At 45.6% G+C, this 22410-nt stretch overlaps 1 protein-coding gene across 5 annotated transcripts in view; it reads left to right on the forward strand.

Annotated features, from left to right (window-relative positions):
* The window catches only part of adck1 (aarF domain containing kinase 1), a 905505-nt gene that overhangs the window by 466749 nt on the left and 416346 nt on the right, over positions 1 to 22410 (forward strand). The window lies entirely within an intron of this gene.

Genomic DNA, 22410 nt, shown 5'->3' on the forward strand with positions numbered 1-22410 from the left:
GCCAACCAGTTCTCAATCCACGTTAGCACACTACCCCCAATCCCATGTGCTTTAATTTTGCACATTAATCTCTTGTGTGGGACCTTGTCGAAAGCCTTCTGAAAGTCCAAATACACCACATCAACTGGTTCTCCCTTCTTCACTCTACTAGAAACATCCTCAAAAAATTCCAGAAAATTTGTCAAGCATAATTTCCCTTTCACAAATCCATGCTGACTTGGACCTATCATGTCATCTCTTTCCAAATGCGCTGCTATGACATCCTTAATAATTGATTCCATCATTTTACACACTACCGATGTCAGGCTGACTGGTCTATAATTCCCTGTTTTCTCTCTCCCTCCTTTTTTAAAAAGTGGGGTTACATTGGCTACACTTTACTCCATAGGGACTAATCCAGAGTCTATGGAATGTTGGAAAATGACTGTCAATGCATCCGCTATTTCCAAAGCCACCTCCTTAAGTACTCTGGGATGCAGACCATCAGGCATTGGGGATTTATCGGCCTTCAATCCCATCAATTTCCCCAACACTATTTCCTAACTAATAAGGATTTCCCTCAGTTCCTCCTTCTTACTAGACCCTCTGACCCCTTTTATATCCGGAAGGTTGTTTGTGTCCTTCTTAGTGAATACCGAACCAAAGTACTTGTTCAATTGGTCTGCCATTTCTTTGTACCCCGTTATGACTTCCCCTGATTCTGACTGCAGGGGACCTACGTTTGTCTTTACTAACCTTTTTCTCTTTACATATCTATAGAAGCTTTTGCAGTCCATTTTAATGTTCCCTGCAAGCTTCCTCTTATACTCTATTTTCCCTGCCCTAATCAAACCCTTTGTCCTCCTTTGCTGAGTTCTAAATTTCTCCCAGTCCCCGGGTTCGCTGCTATTTCTGGCCAATTTGTATGCCACTTCCTTGGCTTTAATACTATCCCTGATTTCCCTTGATAGCCACGGTTGAGCCACCTTCCCTTTTTTATTTTTACGCCAGACAGGGATGTACAATTGTTGTAGTTCATCCATGCGGTCTCTAAATGTCTGCCATTAACCATCCATTGTCAACCCCTTAAGTATCATTCACCAATCTATCCCAGCCAATTCACGCCTCATACCTTCGAAGTTACCCTTCTTTAAGTTCTGGACCATGGTCTCTGAATTGACTGTTTCATTCTCCATCCTAATGTAGAATTCCACCATATTATGGTCACTCTTCCCCAAGGGGCCTCGCACAACGAGATTGCTAATTAATCCTCTCTCATTACCCAACACCCAAACACCCAGTCTAAGATGGCCTCCCCCCGAGTTGGTTCCTTGACATATTGGTCTAGAAAACCATCCCTTATGCACTGAGGAAATCCTCCTCCACCGTATTGCTTCCAGTTTGGTTAGCCCAATCTATATGCACATTAAAGTCACTCATGATAACTGCTGCACCTTTATTGCATGCACCCCTAATTTCCTGTTTAATGCCCTCCCCAACATCAGTACTACAGTTTGGAGGTCTGTACACAACTCCCACTAACGATTTTTGCCCTTTGGTGTTCTGCAGCTCTACCCATATAGATTCCACATCATCCAAGCTAATGTCCTTTCTAACTATTGCATTAATCTCTTCTTTAACCAGCAATGCTACCCCACCTCCTTTTCCTTTTATTCTATCCTTCCTGACTGTTGAATACCCTTGGATGTTGATTTCCCAGCCCTGATCATCCTGGAGCACATCTGTATCATATCTGTTAACATCTATTTGCACAGTTAATTCATCCACTTATTACGGATACTCCTTGCATTAAGACACAAAACCTTCAGGCTTATTTTTTTAACACTCTTTGTCCTTTTAGAATTATGATGTAGTGTGGCCCTTTTTGTTTCTTGTCTTTGTTTACTCAGCCTTCCAATGTTGCTTTTTACCTTTCTACCATCTGTTTCTGACTCCATATTACTTTGCCCTGTCTCGCTGCATAGGTTCCCATCCTCCTGCCATATTAGTTTAAACCATGACAATATTTCGAAGAAGAGCAGAGGAGTTCTCCCAGGTGTCTTGGCCAATGTTTATCCCTCAATCAACATATCAAAAAAACAGATTACCTAGTCATGATCACATTGCTGTTTGTGGGAGCTTGCTGTTAGCAAATTGGCTGCTGCGTTTCCCACATTACAACAGTGACTACACTACAAAAGTACTTCATTGGCTGTAAAGCGCTTTGAGACATCCGGTGGTCGTGAACAGTGCTATGTAAATCCATGCCTGTCTGTCTCTTTCTTTCTGTCCTTTCTTTCTTTCCTTCTTTCTGTCTTTCTTTCTTTCTCCTGAATCCTATTGGATTTACATAAGAACATAAGAATTAGGAACAGGAGTAGGCCATCTAGCTCCTCGAGCCTGCTCCGCCATTCAAAAAGATCATGGCTGATCTGGCCGTGGACTCAGCTCCACTTACCCACCTGCTCCCCATAACCCTTAATTCCCTTATTGGTTAAAAATCTATCTAGCTGTGATTTGAATACATTCAATGAGCTCGCCTCAACTGCTTCCTTGGGCAGAGAATTCCACAGATTCGCAACCCTCTGGGAGAAGAAATTCCTTCTCAACTTGGTTTTAAATTGGCTCCCCTGTATTTTGAGGCTGTGCCCCCTAGTTCTAGTCTCCCCGACCAGTGGAAACAACCTCTCTGCCTCTATCTTCATGATTTTAAATGTTTCTATAAGATCACCCCTCATCCTTCTGAACTCCAACGAGTAAAGACCCAGTCTACTCAATCTATCATCATAAGGTAACCCCCTCAGCTCCGGAATCAGCCTAGTGAATCGTCTCTGTACCCCCTCCAAAGCTAGTATATCCTTCCTTAAGTAAGGTGACCAAAACTGCACACAGTACTCCAGGTGCGGCCTCACCAATACCCTGTACAGTTGCAGTAGGACCTCCCTGCTTTTGTACTCCATCCCCCTCGCAATGAAGGCCAACATTCTATTCCCCTTCCTGATTACCTGCTGCACCTGCAAACTAACTTTTTGGGAGTCATGCACAAGGACCCCCAGGTCCCTCTGCACCGCAGCATGTTGTAATTTCTCCCCATTCAAATAATATTCCCTTTTACTGTTTTTTTTTTCCAAGGTGGATGACCTCACATTTTCTGACATTGTATTCCATCTGCCAAACCTTAGGCCATTCGCTTAACCTATCTAAATCTCTTTGCAACCTCTCTGTGTCCTCTACACAACCTGCTTTCCCACGAATCTTTGTGTCATCTGCAAATTTTGTTACACTACACTCTGTCCCCTCTTCCAGATCATCGATATAAATTGTAAACAGTTGTGGTCCCAGCACCAATCCCTGTGGCACACCACTAACCACCGATTTCCAACCTGATAAGGACCCATTTATCCTGACTCTGCTTTCTGTTAGCCAGCCAATTCTCGATCCATGCTAATACATTTCCTCTGACTCCGCGTACCTTTATCTTCTGCAGTAACCTTTTGTGTGGCACCTTATCGAATGCCTTTTGGAAACCTAAATATACCACATCCATCGGTACACCTCTATCCACCATGCTCGTTATATCCTCAAAGAATTCCAGTAAATTAGTTAAACATGATTTCCCCTTCATGAATCCATGTTGCGTCTGCTTGATTGCACTATTCCTATCTAGACGTCCCGCTATTTCTTCCTTAATGATAACTTCAAGCATTTTCCCCACTACAGATGTTAAACTAACCGGCCTATAGTTACCTGCCTTTTGTCTGCCCCCTTTTTTAAACAGAGGCGTTACATTAGCTGCTTTCCAATCCGCTGGTTCCTCCCCAGAGTCCAGAGAATTTTGGTAGATTATAAAGAATGCATCTGCTATAACTTCCGCCATCTCTTTTAATACCCTGGGATGCATTTCATCACGGCCAGGGGACTTGTCTACCTTGAGACCCATTAGCCTGTCCAGCACTACCCCCCTAGTGATAGTGATTATCTCAAGGTCCTCCCTTCCCACATTTCTGTGACCAGCAATTTTTGGCATGGTTTTTGTGTCTTCCACTGTGAAGACCGAAGCAAAATAATTGTTTAAGGTCTCGGCCATTTCTACATTTCCCATTATTAAATCCCCCTTCTCATCTTCTAAGGGACCAACATTTACTTTAGTCACTCTTTTCCGTTTTCTTGTTCACTATCTTATATTGATGGCCTCTAGTTCTGCTCTTCCCCACAAGTGGAAACACTCTCTTTGTATCCACTCTATCAAAACCTTTCATAATTTCAAAGACCCCTCAGCCTTTTCTTTTTAGTCTTTATTCTCAGGCCCAGGTCCTCAATTGTAGTAAAGACGCCAGTGGATGTTGCTTGGCGTGGCTCATGGAGAGTTGAAAGCTATGACGTATGTTCGGTTCATGTTGTACATGGAAATGGATGTAGATCGGAGGTTGGTGAACAGACGTGTGATTTGGAAAGGTTTTTCCGAGAGATGGACAAGTCGGCCTTTTGTATTTTCTTTTCCATTGGTCCCAAATTTTCCAGGAACTAATCAGACATTTCAAGGAGTCGTTAAAAGTGTGACACAGCTACATGCGAGATTTTAATATACTACTAGCTGATCTCCTGTGGTGATGCTCACGAGCAGTCTGGCGTACAGTTGTGGAGTCTCGGGTGGTGGCGCAAAACAGGTGGTATTGGATCGGACGCCCGTTATATCCCAGTGCAATGGAACTGAACATCGGGCGCTGTATATAACGGGCAGCCCATCCGATACTGCCGATTATACCCAGTGTAATGGAACTGAACATCGGGCGTTGTATATAACAGGCAGCCCATCCGATATCGGCCATTATACCCAGTGCAATGGAACTGAACATCAGTAACTGTGTATAACGGGCGTCCAATTCCATGCCGCCCAGTTTGTACCACCGCCCAAGACGGATTTCTAGGCCCCGATGTTTAACAGCTGAGATGACTTTGGGGGTGAATTTCCCTGGCGTTAGTCGGCATGTAACTTTGGTGGAAGAGCTGCGGCAGAACAGCATAATCAGCATTTCCATCATTTTGTCAGGGTCTCCTCAGCTCTTCATTTATGCATTCATGGGGTACAGGCGTTGCTGGCAAGGCTGGCATTTATTGCCCATCTTTAGTTGTCCTTGAGATGGTGGTGGTGAGCCGCCACCTTGAATCGCTGCGGTCCTCCCGCAGTGGCTGTGTCATAGCAGTTTGGTACAACTGAATGACTTCCTAGGCCATTTCAGAGGGCAGCTAAAGTCTAGAGTCACGTATAGGCCAGACTGGATAAAGATGGTATATTTCCTTCCCTAAAGGTCATTCGTGAACCAGATGGGGTTTTACGATATTCTGGTCGTTTTTATGGGTCACCATTACTGATGTTAGCTTTTTATTCCAGATTTATTTAATTAACTGAATTTAAATTCCCCAGCTGCCGTGGTGGGATTTGAACTCGCGTCTTAGGATTATTAGTCCTGGCCTCCGAATTACTAGACCAGTAACACAACCACTACGTTACCTTCTGCCGAAGTTATGGGATGGGGAGGGTGTTCTAACGGGAGAACCCTGCCCACATTGTTGTTAACTTGAGTCTCCTTTTGTGATATTCCCTGTGAGAAAATTGTCTAAATAAGCATATCCTGTGATTTTGTGCAAAATTAAACAGGCTGGAGCTCTTTTCTCTAGAAAAGATAACGCTGAGGTCCTTAAAAATTATGAGGGGGTTCAATAGGGTAAAAGTCGAGAAGATGTTTCCACTTGTGGAGGAATCCAAAACGAAGGATCAAAAATATATGCTCGTCACAAATCAATCCAATAAGCAATTCAGGAGAAACTTCTTTATTCAGAGAGTAGTTAGAATATGGAACTCACTACTGTGGGGGAGAATAGCCTAGGTACATTTTAATAGAAGCTAGAGAAGTACATGAGGGAGAAAGGAATAGAAGGTTTTGCTGATCGAGTTAGATGAAGATGAGCGGGAGCATGAGCATATGTGGAGCATAAACACCGGCATGGGGCAGTTGGGCCAAATGGCCTGTTCTGCGCTGAACATTTTTTGCAATCATTACATAACTATTTGAACAGAACAAAAAGATGTCATGGTTGAAAACCTTGACAGTTTGATTCATGCTTATGTAGAGATAGGTATCTCATGAGGCTATTGTGCACTTTGATTGCATGGTGCTTGTGGAAGAGTAGGTCCGTGTATTAAAAGAAAGACTTGTATTTATATAGCGCCGTTCATAACCACAAGACGTCTCAAAGCGCTTTACAGTCAATGAAGTACTTTTGGAGTGTAGTCACTGTTGTAATGTGGGAAACACAGCAGCCAATTTGCGCACAGCACGCTCCCACAAACAGCAATGTGATAATGATCCGATAAACTACTTTTTGCTATGTTGATAAATACTGGCCAGGACACCGGGGATAACTCCCCTGCTCTTCTTCGAAATAGTGCCATGGGATCTTTTACGTCCAGCTGCGAGAGCAGACGGGGCCTCAGTTTAACGTCTCATCTGAAAGACGGCACCTCCTTACCACTGCACTGGGTGTGTCAGCCTAGATTTATGTGTTTATGTATGGGGTGGGACTTGAACCCACAACCTTTTGACTCAGAGGCAAGTGTGCTCCCAACGAGGCACAGCTGACACTGTGTTTGCCAGCATGTCTGTACACGTACTGGGAGCAATGAATGTTTAAGGGCTGAATCAAGTTGTTTGGTTTGACCTTGGTCACTAGGCCTCAGCTGGCTGCGTTGGGAGAACCATGGGGACTTGCCCAGTCTGTGACTTTATTGGGTCACAGTACTTGCCTGGCTTCATCAGGTGGGGTTCTGTGGTTGCCACTGCCTTATTCTGGAAATTCTGATTGAACTTTTTACAGCATGACACTCTCTCTACATCCAAAAAATGACCAGTAGAAGTGCACAATTCGTGAAATTGCCTTGGCAACCAACATAGCCATGTTTGAGCAGAGATATTAGTAGCAGGCCATTCTTGGAAGTGAATGATTTGTGTAAATATGTCACCCACACACTTTTCCTCCTCCTGCATCCTCTTGCACGGGGTAATATATTAGCATGGATAGAGGATTGGCTAACGAACAGAAAACAGAGAGTCGGGATAAATGGATCATTCTCGGGTTGGCAATCAGTAACCAGTGGGGTGCCGCAGGGATCAGTGCTGGGACCCCAACTATTTACAGTCTATATTAACAACTTGGAGGAAGGGACTTAGTGTAACGTAGCCAGGTTTGTCGATGATACAAAGATGGGAGGAAGAGCAATGTGTGAGGAGGACACACAAAATCTGAAGAGGGATGGGTGAGTGGGCAGGGATTTGGCAGATGGAGTATAATTTTGGAAGGTGTGAGGTCATGCACTTTGGCAGAAAAAAATCAAAGAGCAAGTTATTATTTAAATGGAGAAAGATTGCAAAGTGCTGCAGCACAGCGGGACCTGGGGGTACTTGTGCATGAAACACAGAAGGTTAATATGCAGGTACAGCAAGTGATCAGGAAAGCCAATGGAATCTTGGCGTTTATTGCAAAGGGGATGGAGTATAAAAGTAGGGAAGTCTTGCTACAGCTATATAAGGTATTGGTGAGGCCACACCTGGAATACTGCATGCAGTTTAGGTTCCGTATTTAAGAAAGGATATACTTGCTTTGGAGGCAGTTCAGAGAAGGTTCACCAGGCTGATTCCAGAGATGATTGAAGGGTTGACGGTGGATAAGCAATGGCAAACATTTAAAGATCACATGGATGAACTTCAGCAATTGTACATCCTTGTCTGGAGTAAAAATAAAACGGGGAAGGTGGCTCAATCATGGCTAACAAGGGAAATGAAGGATAGTGCTAAAGCCAAGGAAGAGGCATATAAATTGACCAGAAAAAGCAACAAAAATAAGGACTGGGAGAAGTTTAGAATTCAACAGAGAAGGACTAAGGGTTTAATTAAGAGGGGGAAAATAGAGTACGAGAGGAAGCTTGCAGTTAACATAAAAACTGACTGCAAAAGCTTCTATAAATATGTGAAGACAAAAAGATTAGTGAAGACAAACGTAGGTCCCTTGCAGTCGGATTCAGGTGAATTTATAATAGGGAACAAAGAAATGGCAGACCAATTGAACCAATACTTCGGTCTGTCTTCACGAAGGAAGACACAAATAACCTTCCGAATGCACTATGGGACAGTGGGTCGAGTGAGAAGGAGGGACTGAAGGATATCCTTATTAGGCGGGAAATTTTGTTAGGGAAATTGATGGGATTGAAGGCCGATAAATCCCTGGGGCCTGATAGTCTGCATCCCAGAGTACTTAAGGAAGTGGCCATAGAAATAGTGGATGCATTGGTGATCATTTTCCAACAGTCTATCAACTCTGGATCGGTTCCTATCGACTGGAGGGTAGCTATAATGTAACACCACTTTTAAAAAAAAAAAGGAGATAGAGAGAAAACGGGTAATTATAGACCGGTTAGTCTGACATCAGTAGTGGGGAAAATGTTGGAATCAATCATTAAGGATGAAATAGCAGCACATTTGGAAAGCTGTGACAGGATCAGACCAAGTCAGCATGGATTTATGAGAGGGAAATCATGCTTGACGAATCTTCTGGAATTTTTTGAGGATGTAACTAGTAGAGTGGACAAGGGAGAACCAGTGGATGTGGCGTATTTGGACTTTCAAAAGGCTTTTGACAAGGTCCCGCACAAGAGATTGGTGTGCAAAATTAAAGCACATGGTATTGGGGGTAATGTACTGGCGTGGATAGAGAATTGGTTGGAAGACAGGAAGCAGAGAGTCGGGATAAACGGGTCCTTTTCAGAATGGGAGGCAGTGACTAGTGGGGTGCCGCAGGGCTCAGTGCTGGGACCCCAGCTCTTTACAATATACATTAACGATTTAGATGAAGGAATTGAGTGTAATCTCTCCAGGTTTGCGGATGACACTAAACTGGATGGCGGTGTGAGCTGTGAGGAGGACGCTGAGAGGCTGCAGGGTGACTTGGACAGGTTAGGTGAGTGGGCAAATGCATGGCAGATGCAGTATAATGTGGATAAATGTGATGTTATCCATTTTGGGGGCAAAAACACGAAGGCAGAATATTATCTGAATTGCGGCAGATTAGGAAAAGGGGAGGTGCAACGAGACCTGGGTGTCATGGTACATCAGTCACTGAAAGTGGGCATGCAGGTACAGCAGGCGGTGAAGAAGGCAAGTGGTATGTTGGCCTTCATAGCGAGGGAATTTGAGTATAGGGGCAGGGAGATCTTACTGCAGTTGTACACGGCCTTAGTGAGGCCTCACCTGGAATATTGTGTTCAGTTTTGGTCTCCTAATCTAAGGAAGGACGTTCTTGCTATTGAGGGAGTGCAGCGAAGGATCACCAGACTGATTCCAGGGATGGCTTCACTGTCATATGAGGAGAGACTGGATCAACTGGGCCTTTATTCACTGGAGCTTAGAAGGATGAGAGGGGATCTCATAGAAACATATAAGATTATGAGGGGGCTTGACAAGGTGGATGCAGAGAGGATGTTTCCGCTGATAGGGGAGACTAGAACTAGAGGGCATAATCTTAGAATAAGGGGCCGCCTATTTAAAACTGAGATGAGGAGAAATTTCTTCTGTGAGGGTTGTGGATCTGTGGAATTCACTGCCTCAGAGAGCTGTGGAAGCTGGGACATTGAATACATTTAAGAGAGAAATAGACAGTTTCTTAAATGATAAGGGAATAAGGGGTTATGCAGAGTGGGCAGGGAAGTGGACTTGAGTCCATGATCGGATCAGCCATGATCGTATTAAATGGCGGAGCAGGCTCGAGGGGAGATATGGCCTTCTCCTGCCCCTATTTCTTATGTTCTTATGTTCTCTCTCTTTACTCTGACTCATTCTTTCCGATTGAGTTTCTTACTTTCTGCAATCTTCCTGCAAACTGCCCAGTGTCCCTTTGAACAGCAAGATGCAGTGGCTCTACAGCGCTCCAGTTATAATTAAGTCATTTTCATTGTTCAGTAAATATTATTAAGACACTTATTACATGAGCAGTAACATTTAGCCTGTTCTCTCAGGACCCATATGTTTTTTGTAGCCCTATTCATTGGTAGTTTTTAATTAAATTCTGTTTTACTTGTTTATGTAATGATGTGAATTTGCCCTCAGTGAAAACGCAATATATTGTGATTATTTTGCGTTTAACAGAAAAGATTTACCAGAGAGCTTGTTAATTGTACTGGTAATGAAGTGTAGTTCATCTCAGCAGGGAATTTACTGAAGGGTTTCTGCAGTAACTCCAGACACCTGCTTCAGTGCCTTGTAACCATACTCAGGTTCAAATTTAAAGCTACTGAATGGTAATTAAATAAAATAAAATCGGAATAATTGTTGTCTTCCTGCTCTTGCCCAGTCCTCCTTGCTGTTACATGGAATGATATTGTATTTTCAGCACTGGATCAGGCCATTCGGCCTACATGGTTGATACCGGTGTTTCTGCTCCACACAGGCCTCCTCCCATCCTTGTGACAACTAACCCTGTCAGAAGTATCCCACCTTATCAGCCAGGGTGGGATTGGTCTCACTGACAGCCCGAAAAGTGTACAGGAACTCCTTATCCATTCCTTTCTCTGCCGATTCACCAAAGGACTCCCCCTTCTGCTGCAGTATGTTCCCATTTATTCGTGCAGCCAAAAAGTACAAGTTATAGTTATCTCTGCAATTGTCACTCGCCCCCCCCCCCCCCCCTCCCTTTGAACCAAGTATTGCTGCTGTTTGTTTATGATAGTCACTTCAGAATCATTTATCACCTCTTGGAACAGCACTCTCATTTTCGTTAAGAGCGTGCTGTGTCTTTGTGATAGAAAATAGATGAGTTTTTTTTCAAAACAAGATGCTATCTTAAAGTTGTAAATTATATTCCAAAAGTAGCTGCTGACAAAAAAAACAAACCTCCAGGATGCCATGAATATGAATTTTTATTAATCAGACATAACCAACATTTAAAATGCAACATTTATAAAACGGTGTGTAGGGGACAGGAGAGAAATCAATACAAAGCTCTAAGGACTTCATAAAGGCACTCAGTGGATTAAGAGCGAGTGCAGTCTTTGTACTCGGGCAGTTTAAACAACCTTGAAATGTTCAAAGACGAGCACTGTGTCTTTTTTATTCCCCCTTGAAGATCCCACTTGAAATGCAAGTCTCCAAATCTTGTGTGTAATTCAGTGAGGCAAAGAGAAAATGGGTGAAATTTCTATCCGGCAGCTATCTGGCAGCAACTTCTTTGCAAATTGGTTGTTTAGCCAGTTTCTTTTGTAGATTCCACATCAGAATGATTTTTTAAAATAAAGATTAACATGTGAAAAGTTCCTCGCAGTCAGATCTGAAGCACTGATGCCTGATGCAACTGTCAGGAAAGACTAAACAGTATGGGACTCTTTTCTCTAGAAAAGAGAAGAACGAGAGGTGAGCTAATAGGGGTCTCTAAGATTATGAAGTGATTTGATAGCATAGATGAGGATAAGATGTTTGCACTTGTGAAGAGTCCAAAACTGGCAGCCATGAATATAAGATAAGTCAAAGCAAGCGCTCTACTCGGAACTCCTTCACGGCAAACGAGCCAAAGGTGGGCAGAGGAAACATTACAAGAACACCCTCAAAGCCTCCCTGATAAAGTGCGACATCCCCACCGACACCTGGGAGTCCCTAGCCAAAGACCGCCCTAAGTGGAGGAAGTGCATCCGGGAGGGCGCTGAGCACCTCGAGTATCGTCGCCGAGAGCATGCAGAAATCAAGCGCAGACAGCGGAAAGAGCGTGCGGCAAACCTGTCCCACCCACCATTTCCCTCAACGACTATCTGTCCCACTTGTGACAGGGACTGTGGGTCTCGTATTGGACTGTTCAGCCACCTAAGGACTCATTTTTAGAGTGGAAGTAAGTCTTCCTCGATTCCGAGGGACTGCCTATGATGATGATGAATGGGAGAAATTTCTTTGCTCAGAGAATAATTAGGATGTGGAACTCGCTACCACAGGGAGTAGTTGAGGTGAATAGGATAGACATTTAAAAAAAATTCATTCATGGGATGTGGATGTCGCTGGCAAGGCCAGCATAAATTGCCCATCCCTGATTGCCGTTGAGAAGGTGGTGGTGAGCTGCCTTCTTGAACCGCTGCAGTCCTTGTGGTGAAGGTATTCCCACAGAGCTGTTAGGGAGGGAGTGCACGATTTTGACCCAGTGACGATGAAGAAATGGTGTGTGACTTGGAGCGGGATTTGCATATGATGTAGTTCCCATGCACCTGTTGCCCTTGTCCTTCTAGGTGGTAGAGGTCGTGTGTTTGGGAGGTGCTATCGAAGAAGCCTTGGCGAGTTGCTGCAATGCATCTTGTAGATGGTACACACTGCAGCCACGGTTCGCCAGTGGTGGAGAGAGTGAATGTTTAAGGTGGTTGTTGGGGTGCCAAGCAAACGGGATGCTTTATCCTGGATGGTGTTGAGTTTCTTTAGGTTGTTGGAGCTGTACTCAGACAGGCAAGTGGAGAGTATTCCATCACACTCCTGACTTGTGCCTTGCAGATGGTGGAAAGGTTTTAGGGAGTTAGGAGATGATTCACTCTTCTAGTACTTGTGTGGTGTGAATGTTACTTGCCACTTATCAGCCCAAGCGTGGATGTTGCCCAGGTCTTGCTGCATGCGGGCATGGACTGATTGAGTATCTGAGGAATTGTGAATGGAACTGAACACTGTGTAATCATCAGTGAACATTCCCACTTCTGATGTTATGCTTGAGGGAAGGTCATTGATGAAGCAGCTGAAGATGGTTGGGTCTGTAACACTGCCCTGAAGAACTCCTGCAGAACTCTCCTGGGGCTGTGATGATTGACCTCCAGCAACCACAACCATCTTTCTTTCTGTTAGCTATGACTCCAGCCAGTAGAGAGTTTTTCCCCTGATTCCCAATGACGTCAGTTTTACTAGGGCTCCTTGACGTCACACTCGGTCAAACACTGCCTTGGATTTGTCCTGCTTTTTGTGGACAGGATGTTCCCAGGCAATTTTCTACTATTTCGGTTCATGCACTGGAAGAAAGTGGCTAGAGGTGCGGCTGGTTCAGGAGCACAAGTTTTCAGTGCTACAGCCACATGTTATCAGGGCCCATAGCCTTTGCTGTATCCAGTGCACTTAGCCGTTTCTTGATATCATGTGGAGCGAATCGCATTGCCTGAAGACTGGCATCCGTGATGGTGGGGACCGGAGGAGGAGGCCGAGATGGATCATCCACTCAGCATACCTGACTGCATATGGTTGCGAACACTTCAGCATTGTCTTTTGTACTCGCCTGCATCCCCATCAGTGAGGATGGGGGATGTTCATGGAGCCTCCTCCTCCTCCTGTTAGTTGTTTAATTGTCACCAACATTTACAGCTGGATGTGGCAGGACTGCAGAGCTGCCATGACATAATATTGGAGATAGCCCATCATTGGACCAATAAATCTCAGAAGATTGCAACATTACCTGTCCTCCTCTCAGCAACAACAACTTGTATTTATAAACGTAATAAAATGTCCCACGACATCATAGAATCTTACAGCACAGAAGGAAGCCATTCAGCCTGTCGTGCCTGTGCCGGCTCTTTGAAAGAGCTCCCCAATTAGTCCCACTCCCCCTGCTCTTTTCCAATAGCCCTGCAAATTTTTGCTTTTCAAGGCTGTATCCAATTTCCTTTTGAAAGCTCCCATTGAATCTGCTTCCACCACCATTCCAGCAGTGCATTCCAGATCATAACAACTCGCTGCGTAAAACAAATTCTTCTCATCTCTCCAATGGTTCCTTTGCCAATTATTTTAAATCTGTATCCTCTGGCGACTGACCCTCCTGCAAGTCGAAACAGTTTCTCCCTATCTACTCTATCAAAATCCCTCATAATTTTGAACACCTCTATTAAATCACCTCTTAACCTTTCCCACTTTAAGGAGAACAATCCTAATTTAAAAAAGGAGGGAGAGAGAAAACGGGTAATTATAGACCGGTTAGTCTGACATCAGTAGTGGGGAAAATGTTGGAATCAATTATTAAAGATAAAATGGCAACGCTTTTGGAAAGCAGTGACAGGATTGGTCCAAGCCAGCATGGATTTATGAAAGGGAAATCATGCTTGATAAATCTTCTAGAATTTTTTGAGGATGTAACTAGCAGAGTGGACAAGGGAGAACCAGTGGATGTGGTGTATTTGGACTTTCAAAAGGCTTTTGACAAGGTCCCACACAAGAGATTGGTGTGCAAAATTAAAACACAAGGTATTGGGAGTAATTTACTGCTGTAGACAGAGAACTGGTTGGCAGACAGGAAACAGAGAGTCGGGATAAACGGGTCCTTTTCAGAATGGCAGGCAGTGATTAGTGCTGGGACCCCAGCTATTTACAATATACATCAATGATTTAGATGAAGGAATTGAGTGTAATATCTCCAAGTTTGCAGATGACACTAAGCTGGGTGGCAGTGTGAGCTGTGAGGAGGATGCTAAGAGACTGCAGGGTGACTTGGACAGGTTAGGTGAGTGGGCAAATGCATGGCAGATGCAGTATATGTGGATAAATGTGAGGCAAAAACACGAAGGCAGAATATTATCTGAATGGCGGCAGATTAGGAAAAGGGGAGGTGCAATGAGACCTGGGTGTCATGGTACATCAGTCATTGAAAGTTGGCATGCAGATACAGCAGGCGGTGAAGAAGGCAAATGGTATGTTGGCCTTCATAGCTAGGGGATTTGAGTAGGGAGTGCTTACTGCAATTGCACAGGGTCTTAGTGAGGCCTCACCTGGAATATTGTGTTCAGTTTTGGTCTCCTAATCTGAGGAAGGACGTTCTTTCTATTGAGGGAGTGGAGCGAAGGTTCACCAGACTGATTCCCAGGATGGCAGGACTGACACATGAGGAGAGACTGGATCGTCTGGGCCTGTATTCACTGGAGTTTAGAAGGATGAGAGGAGATCTCATAGAAACATATAAAATTCTTACGGGACTGGTTAGATGCAGGAAGAATGTTCCCAATGTTGTGGAAGTCCAGAACCAAGGGGACACAGTCTAAGCCATTTAGGACTGAGCTGAGGAGAAACTTCTTCACTCAGAGAGTTGTTGACCTGTGGAATTCTCTACCTCAGAGAGTTGTTGATGCCAGTTCATTGGATAGCTTCAAGAGGTAGTTAGATATGGCCCTTAATGCTAAAGGGATCAAGAGGTATGGAGTGAAAGCAGGAAAGGGGTACTGAGGTGAATGATCAGCCATGATCTTATTGAATGGTGGTGCAGGCTCGAAGGGCCGAATGGCCTACTCCTGCACCTTTTTCTATGTTTCTATGTTTCTCTAGTCTCTCCACATAACTGTAGGGTCATCTCTCTCAAGAAATGGTCATCATTTTCTGCTTTAAAATGACCCATCACAAGCTTGACTCTTTTAAACATTTGGAGCAGCAACATGTCCTCCTGCCCCGGAGCTCGCATTCAGGCCAGTCATCATCATCATCATAGGCAGTCCCTCGGAATCGAGGAAGACTTGCTTCCACTCTAAACATGAGTCCTTAGGTGCCTGAACAGTCCAATATGAGAGCCACAGTCCCTGTCTCAGGTGGGACAGATAGTCGTTGAAGGAAAGGGAGGGTGGGACTTGTTTGCCGCACGCTCTTTCCGCTGCCTGCGCTTGATTTCTGCATCCTCTCGTCGATGAGACTTGAGGTGCTCAGCGCCCTCCCATATGAACTTCCTCCACTTAGGGCGGTCTTTGGCCAGGGACCTCCAGGTGTCGGTGGGGATGTTGCACTTTTATCTGGGAGGCTTTGAGGGTATCCTTGTAATGTTTCCTCTGCCCACCTTTGGCTCGTTTGCTGTGAAGGAGTTCCGAGTAGAGCACTTGCTTTGGGAGTTTAGTGTCTGGCATGCGGGCAATGTGGCCTGCCCAGCGGAGCTGATCAAGTGTGGTCAGTGCTTCAATGCTGGGGATGTTGGCGTGGTCGAGGTCGCTAATGTTTATTGGTGGACAATAATGTGTAGTCAGTGCGTGTCAGCTTGAAATAATTGCCGACTACCCCCAGTCCCTGGCACAGCCCGCTCCCAACAGTGTGATATATTAGCCGGAGTCCAATCATCGTCAGATGACCCTATGCTCCACAAGGGAATACCATGGTCTGCGACGTGTGGAGTATTTGACAATTACACTGTGCAATAAAAGAGATTGTGAATTATTTCACACTTGGATTTCCTGACTGCCGGGGATAATTGATCAAGCTGTGACCTTTAAGAGGAAAATATATTGCCCCAAATCAATGTGCTGGCATACACCTCCGTAACCTTTGTGGCAAAAATTTATCACTGTAGCCTAAACAGCAATATATATTTGTATAGCGTAATCCACAGTGCAGTTAATGATTGTAGAGCTGAAATAAATGTGAACCATGTTGGTTGATATTTGGGTCATTAATTAAACAAGTATCGCCCCAGAATCAAAGCAGTGGCATTAGCTTTCGTAAACATGACAGGCTTAAAGGTTAGGTGTAGAGCTTTTATTAAAGGAGCTATATACCTTCATTAAAATCAATAAGCCTCAAGCAGTTTTATGCACAGATTGTTGCAGTCATTTTGAAAGTTCGATCGTTGCCGAACTTTATCAGAGCTGCCAAATCCCTGAACAGAGAAACTATCCCAGTATTTGCTAGGGAATGGAGGGAACCCATACTCACCTTTTAATGGTGTGCAAAAATCATTCCAAAATGTTTGGCAAATCGGTTTGCATGGAGCGGTGGACCTGTGAAGCGTGGGTTCCATGAAAGCTATTTTGAATGTTGGGATCTATCTAATCTAAATGAGGAGAGGACTGAAGATCATAGGGCTAAGCATAGCCAGGGGTGATCAAATGCCTCATGAGGAGATAACATTTGACTGTGCTGCAAGGTTTGGGTTGGGAGCGAGGGCTGGGTAGGAATAAATAAGTGGACAGTTTGCAGTTTCTTTTCATTATCCTTTGGGGATCAGGAATGTTTATGCAGAATATTCCCTCAGGTCATTAAGTAAGTTGGGTAGAGTCCATAATAGCGTAGATTCTGTGGAAGGAGTGGGCAGGTTGGGCTGACTGGCCAAGCTCACAAATATTTTGTTTGATACCCATAAAACAAGGGATGGCATAAGTGAAGTTGAAAAGTGTCATTGCATTGTCAAACCAGTGTTCAACGGACACTCCTCTGAACTCTCTCCATCCCTGGGACAATCTCTTCTTCAACCAATCGTGAACACACGCTGCATAAGAAATAAGGGAGCGTGAAATTCCCCTGTTGTGTGCCTCCGTGGGGCGTTGACAGGCAGCAAACGTGTTCTCGCCCGGGGGGCTGGGAGGGGGGGTGTGGGGGTGGGTGGGGGGAGGAGTGGCGCTACCAGCTCCCACAAAATTGCGTGGGAGTTAGCGGAGGTGCGAATCCTGTCGTGCCGTGCCCCCACTGGTAGCTATGAAGTCATCGCCATGGGCGGAGACCTCTTTCCGCTTCGTGGCAGAAATTGGCCCGCGCCAGGTCGCAGACTGATCGGCGGGTGAAACTTAAAGGGGAGGTGCTCTGCGCTCCGCGCCACCATTTTTTTTCTCCAACTCACCGGTCAGGCCGATGTCGCGGGGTCCGGGTCGCGATTGTGTAGCCTGGCGCTCCGTTTTGGTGCCGTATCCATGGTGGCCAAGTGGAGGCTCATTAAATGGCCTTGCAGAGCTCGCAGCGTCCCTCCCCTTTAATGGAAAGAGAGGGGCATTGAAACGCGTCAGCGCTACGTGGAGAGGCCGCGTAATGCTATGCGATGCACCTACATATCGCCCTTGATCCTGCCCCGATAGCAAGTGGAGCACACGACAGGGGCGGAAATCTCAATTTCGCTTCTGGGGTGGGACATCTGCACTTGGTGCAGAATGTCTGCCCTCGGAAAGGTTACCACCCCCAATTGGGGCGATAGCCAATTTCGCCCACAATGTTTGTAAACTCCCCCTGTGAGTGGAGTATGTCCTCCTTAATTTCACCGCAGCTAATGTGTTTTTTTTTTATTATTTGTTCTCGGAAGTGGCAAGGCTGCATTCATTGCCCATCCCTAATTACCCTCAGAAGGTTGTTGGCCTTCTCCTTGAATTTCTGCAGTCCTTGTGGTGATAGTACAGGTTGAGCGTCCGAAATCCAGAGTTCCGAAATTCGGCAGGGTCATCCGGAAACCGGAAAATGTTCGAAATCCGGACTCGGATGCCTGGCTCAGCCCTGCCCCGGCCCAATCTACCTTGGACGACCGGCCTCGGCCCGACCGACCTCGCCCTGGCCTGGCCCAACCGATCCCCCCACCTAATCTCGGCCCGCCCGACTCCCCCCTCTACTCCCTCGGCCACTCGAACCCCGCCTCCCCTCCCCTATCTACCTTGGCCCAGGCAAAGACGTTTTAAAATCCGGAAATACCCGGAATATAAAACGGTCTTGGTCCCGAGGTTTCCGGATTGCGGATGTCACACCTGTACTCCCACAATGGGAACTTCAGGATATTGAGTCAGTGACGATGAAGGAACGGCGATATATGTCCTAGTCAGGGTGGTATGTGACACAGAGGGGAACTGGTTCAGTTCAGCTTGTGGTCAGTGCTGGCCTCCCAAGATGATGATGATGGAAAACTTGCCCATGGTGTTGTCATTGAAGGTCAAAGGAAGATGACTGGGCTTTCACTTGTTTGAGATGGTTATTACCTGGTACTTGTGCGGTGTGAATGTTACCTGCCACTTGCCAGCCCAAGTCTAGATGTTGTCCAGGTCCTGATATAAGCTGGCGTGGAGTTATGAATGGAACTGAACATTGGGTGCCTGTCAGCAAACAATCCCAATCCTGACCTTATGAGGGGAGAAAATTCATTGATGAACCATAGAACCTTCCCTGAGGAACTCCTGCAAAGATGTCCTGGAACTGTGGTCTCTAACAAGCACAATCATCTTCCTTTGTGTCAGGTATGACTCCAACCACTGGGCTCTTTTCCCTTTGACCTCCACCCTGCCCCCACCTCCCCTCCCACCCCCCCAATTCCATTGACCTCAGTTTTGCAGGGGATCACTGGTGCCTTACTTGGTTAAATGTTGCCTTGACCGTGAGAGCAGCTACCCCATCCTCCATTCTGGCATTCAGCTCTTACAGCCATTTCTGAATCAAGGCTGTGACAAGGTCTGGAGCCAAATGGTTCTGGCAGAACGTTTTATGCAATTGGAGGGGCAGATTTCTTTATTAGTACGTGCCAGGAGCTCTCAGCCCAGCAAAGTGTTGTGGACTGCATCTGTAAATAGCCACCTCCAGCGATGCTTAAAGCTGGCCGCCATATTCTTGACCTAGATCGGCAGGCTGAGGCCTGAGCCTGCGCCCAACAACCCAAGAGCACAAATACTCCTTGACTTTAGTAACCATATAGGTTTAACATCTTGCTGACAGTAATTCGCTGTAAAGTTCTCGACACCCTCTATTTCATTGTGGTCAAAGACATAAATCCATGTGCCCGTGGGATTGGTGTGTTTACAAACCAGTTTCAGATTGCCTTCCACACCCTTCCACACCATTACAATCACTGGTAGAATTCGCACTCCGTTTCTTCCCAGCATACCTGATATGTAAATAAAGAAAACATATTAAAAAGCAATACAAAAAACAACAAAAATTGAGCACTGCTAAACATTGTCTGAAGGGGGACAATGCTCTAAGAGGTTTCCAGTTGCATTAACCTCACCTTATCGTCCTTTACCACACATAATTTCGTAGAATGATAAATTAGACAAGGGTGAAAGGTTCTTTTTACCAATTTGGATGTTCACTTGGTGCTGTGAATGGTCTATTTTTTATTAATTCATGGGATGTGGGCGTTGCTGGCGAGGCCAGCATTTATTGCTCATCCCTATTTGCCCTTGAGAAGGTGGTGGTGAGCCGCCTTTTTGAACCCTTGCAGTTCGTGTGGTAAAGGTACCCCCACAGTGCTGTCAGGGTGGGAGGTCCAGAATTTTAACTCAGCGACAATGAAGGAACGGCCGATATATTTACACGTCAGGGTGTGTAATTCGGAGGGGAACTTGGAGGTGATTGTGTTCCCTTGCACCTGCTGCCCTTGTCCTTCTAGGTAATAGAGGTCGTGGGTTTGGGAGATGCTGCTGAATTGCATGCTTGGCGTGTTACTGAATTGCATCTTGTAGATGGTACACACTGCAGCCATGGTGCGCCGGTGGTGGAGGGAGTGAATATTTAAGATGATGGATGGGGTGGCAATCAAGTGGGCTGCTTTGTCCTGGATGGTGTCGAGCTTCTTGAGTATAGTTGGAGCTGACTGATCCAGGCAGGTGGAGAGTATTCCATCACACTCCAGACTTGTGCCTTGTAGATGGTGGGAAGGCTTTGGGGAATCAGGAGGTGAGACACTTGCCGCAGAATACCCAGCCTCTGACCTGCTCCTGTAGCCACCGTATTTATGTGGCTGGTCCAGTTAAGTTTCTGGTCAATGGTGACCCCCAGGATGTTGATGGTGTGGGGATTCGGCGATGGTAATGCCGTTGAATGTCAAGGGGCAGTGGTTAGACTCTTGCTTGTTGGAGATAGCCATTGCCGGCACTGGTGTGGCACAAATGTTTCTTGTCACATTTCAGCCCAAGCCTGAATGTCGTCCAGGTCTTGCTGCATATGGGCATGGACTGCTTCATTATCTGAGAAGGTGCGAATGGAACTGAATACTGTACAGTCATCAACGAACATCCCCACTTCTGACCTTATGTTGGAGGGAAGGTCATTGATGAAGCAGCTGAAGATGGTTGGGCCTAGGAACTCACTGAGGAACTCCTGCAACGATGTTCTGGGGCTGTGATGATTGACCTTCAACAACCATTGTTATACATGTAAACTTGTATATACTCTGTACAGCCACCAGAGGGCTCATCCCCTGGCATCCCAAGGGATCCCATAATCCCTTGGGAGCACAGGTATTTAAGGAGGCCGCACAGGTTGGAGAGGCACTCTGGAGACCTGCAATAAAAGGATAAGGTCATACTTTACGTTGAGCTCACAGTATTCAGTCTGACTCTTTCTTCATACATAATAACCACAACCATCTTCTTTGTGCTAGGTATGACTCCAGCCATTGGATAGTTATCCCCATGATTCCCATTGACTTTGGTTTTACTTGGGCTCATTGATGCCACACTCGGTCAAAAACTGTCTTGATGTCAAGGACAGTCATTCACACCTCACCTCTGGAATTCAGCTCTTTGTCCATGTTTGGACCAAGGCTGTGATGAGCTCTGGAGCTGAGTGTCCTCGCGAACTCGAACTGAGCATCAGTGAGCAGATTATTGGTGAGTAAGTGCCACTTGATAGCACTGCCGGCGACACCTTCCATTACCTTGCTGATGATTGAGAGTAGAGTGATGGGGTGGTAATTGGCCGGATTGGATTTGTCCTGTTGTCCTGTACAGGACATACCTGGGCAATTTTTCACTTTGTCGGCTGATGCCACTGTTGCAGCTGTATTAGAACAGCTTGGCTAGAGACACGGCTCATTCTGGAGCACAAGTCTTCAGCACAACAGCCGGGAAGTTGTTGGGGTCCAGAGCCTTTGCTGTTTCCAGTGCGCTCAGCCATTTCTTGATATCACGCGGAGTGAATCGAAGTGGCTGAAGACTGGCGTCTGCGATGGTGGGGACCTCAGGAGGAGGCCAAGATGGCTCATGCAATCAGCACATCTGGTTGAAGATGCTTGCGAACACTTCAATGTTGTCTTTTACACTCAGGTGCTGGGCTCCGCCATCGTTGAGGATGGGAATATTCATGGAGCCTTCTCCTTCTGTTGTTTAATTGTCCATTTATGGCTGGATGTGGAAGGCTGTTCTCCTGACAGAGTTCGGTATAATAATGTTGATTGTAGATTGTAGATTGATTCCTGGGAGGAGAGGGTTGTCCAATGAGGAGAGGTCGAGTGGAATGGGCCTATATTCTCTGGTGTTGAGAAGAATGAGAGGTGATCTCATTGAAACATATAAGAGTCTGAGAGGGCTTGACAGGGTAGATGCTGAGAGGCTGTTTCCCCTGGCTGGAGCTTCTAGAACTCATAGACTCAGGATAAGAAGTTGGCCATTTAGGACTGAGCTGAGGAGCAATTTCTTCACACGGAGGGTCGTGAGTCTCTGGAATTATCTAACCCAGAGGGCTGTGATTGCTCAGTTGTTGAGTATATTCAAGACTGAGATAGATAGAACCTTGGGCACTAAGGGAATCAAGGGAAATGGTGATAGGGCAGGAAAGTGGAGTTCATGTAGAATTTCAGGCATGCTCTTGTTGAATGGTGGAGAAATCTCGAGGAGCCGAATGGCCTACACTTGCTTCTATTTCTTATGTTTTATGCTAATGCATCAGTTTGAAA

Source organism: Pristiophorus japonicus, chromosome 4, assembly GCF_044704955.1.
Source record: "Pristiophorus japonicus isolate sPriJap1 chromosome 4, sPriJap1.hap1, whole genome shotgun sequence".
Taxonomy (NCBI): domain Eukaryota; kingdom Metazoa; phylum Chordata; class Chondrichthyes; family Pristiophoridae; genus Pristiophorus; species Pristiophorus japonicus.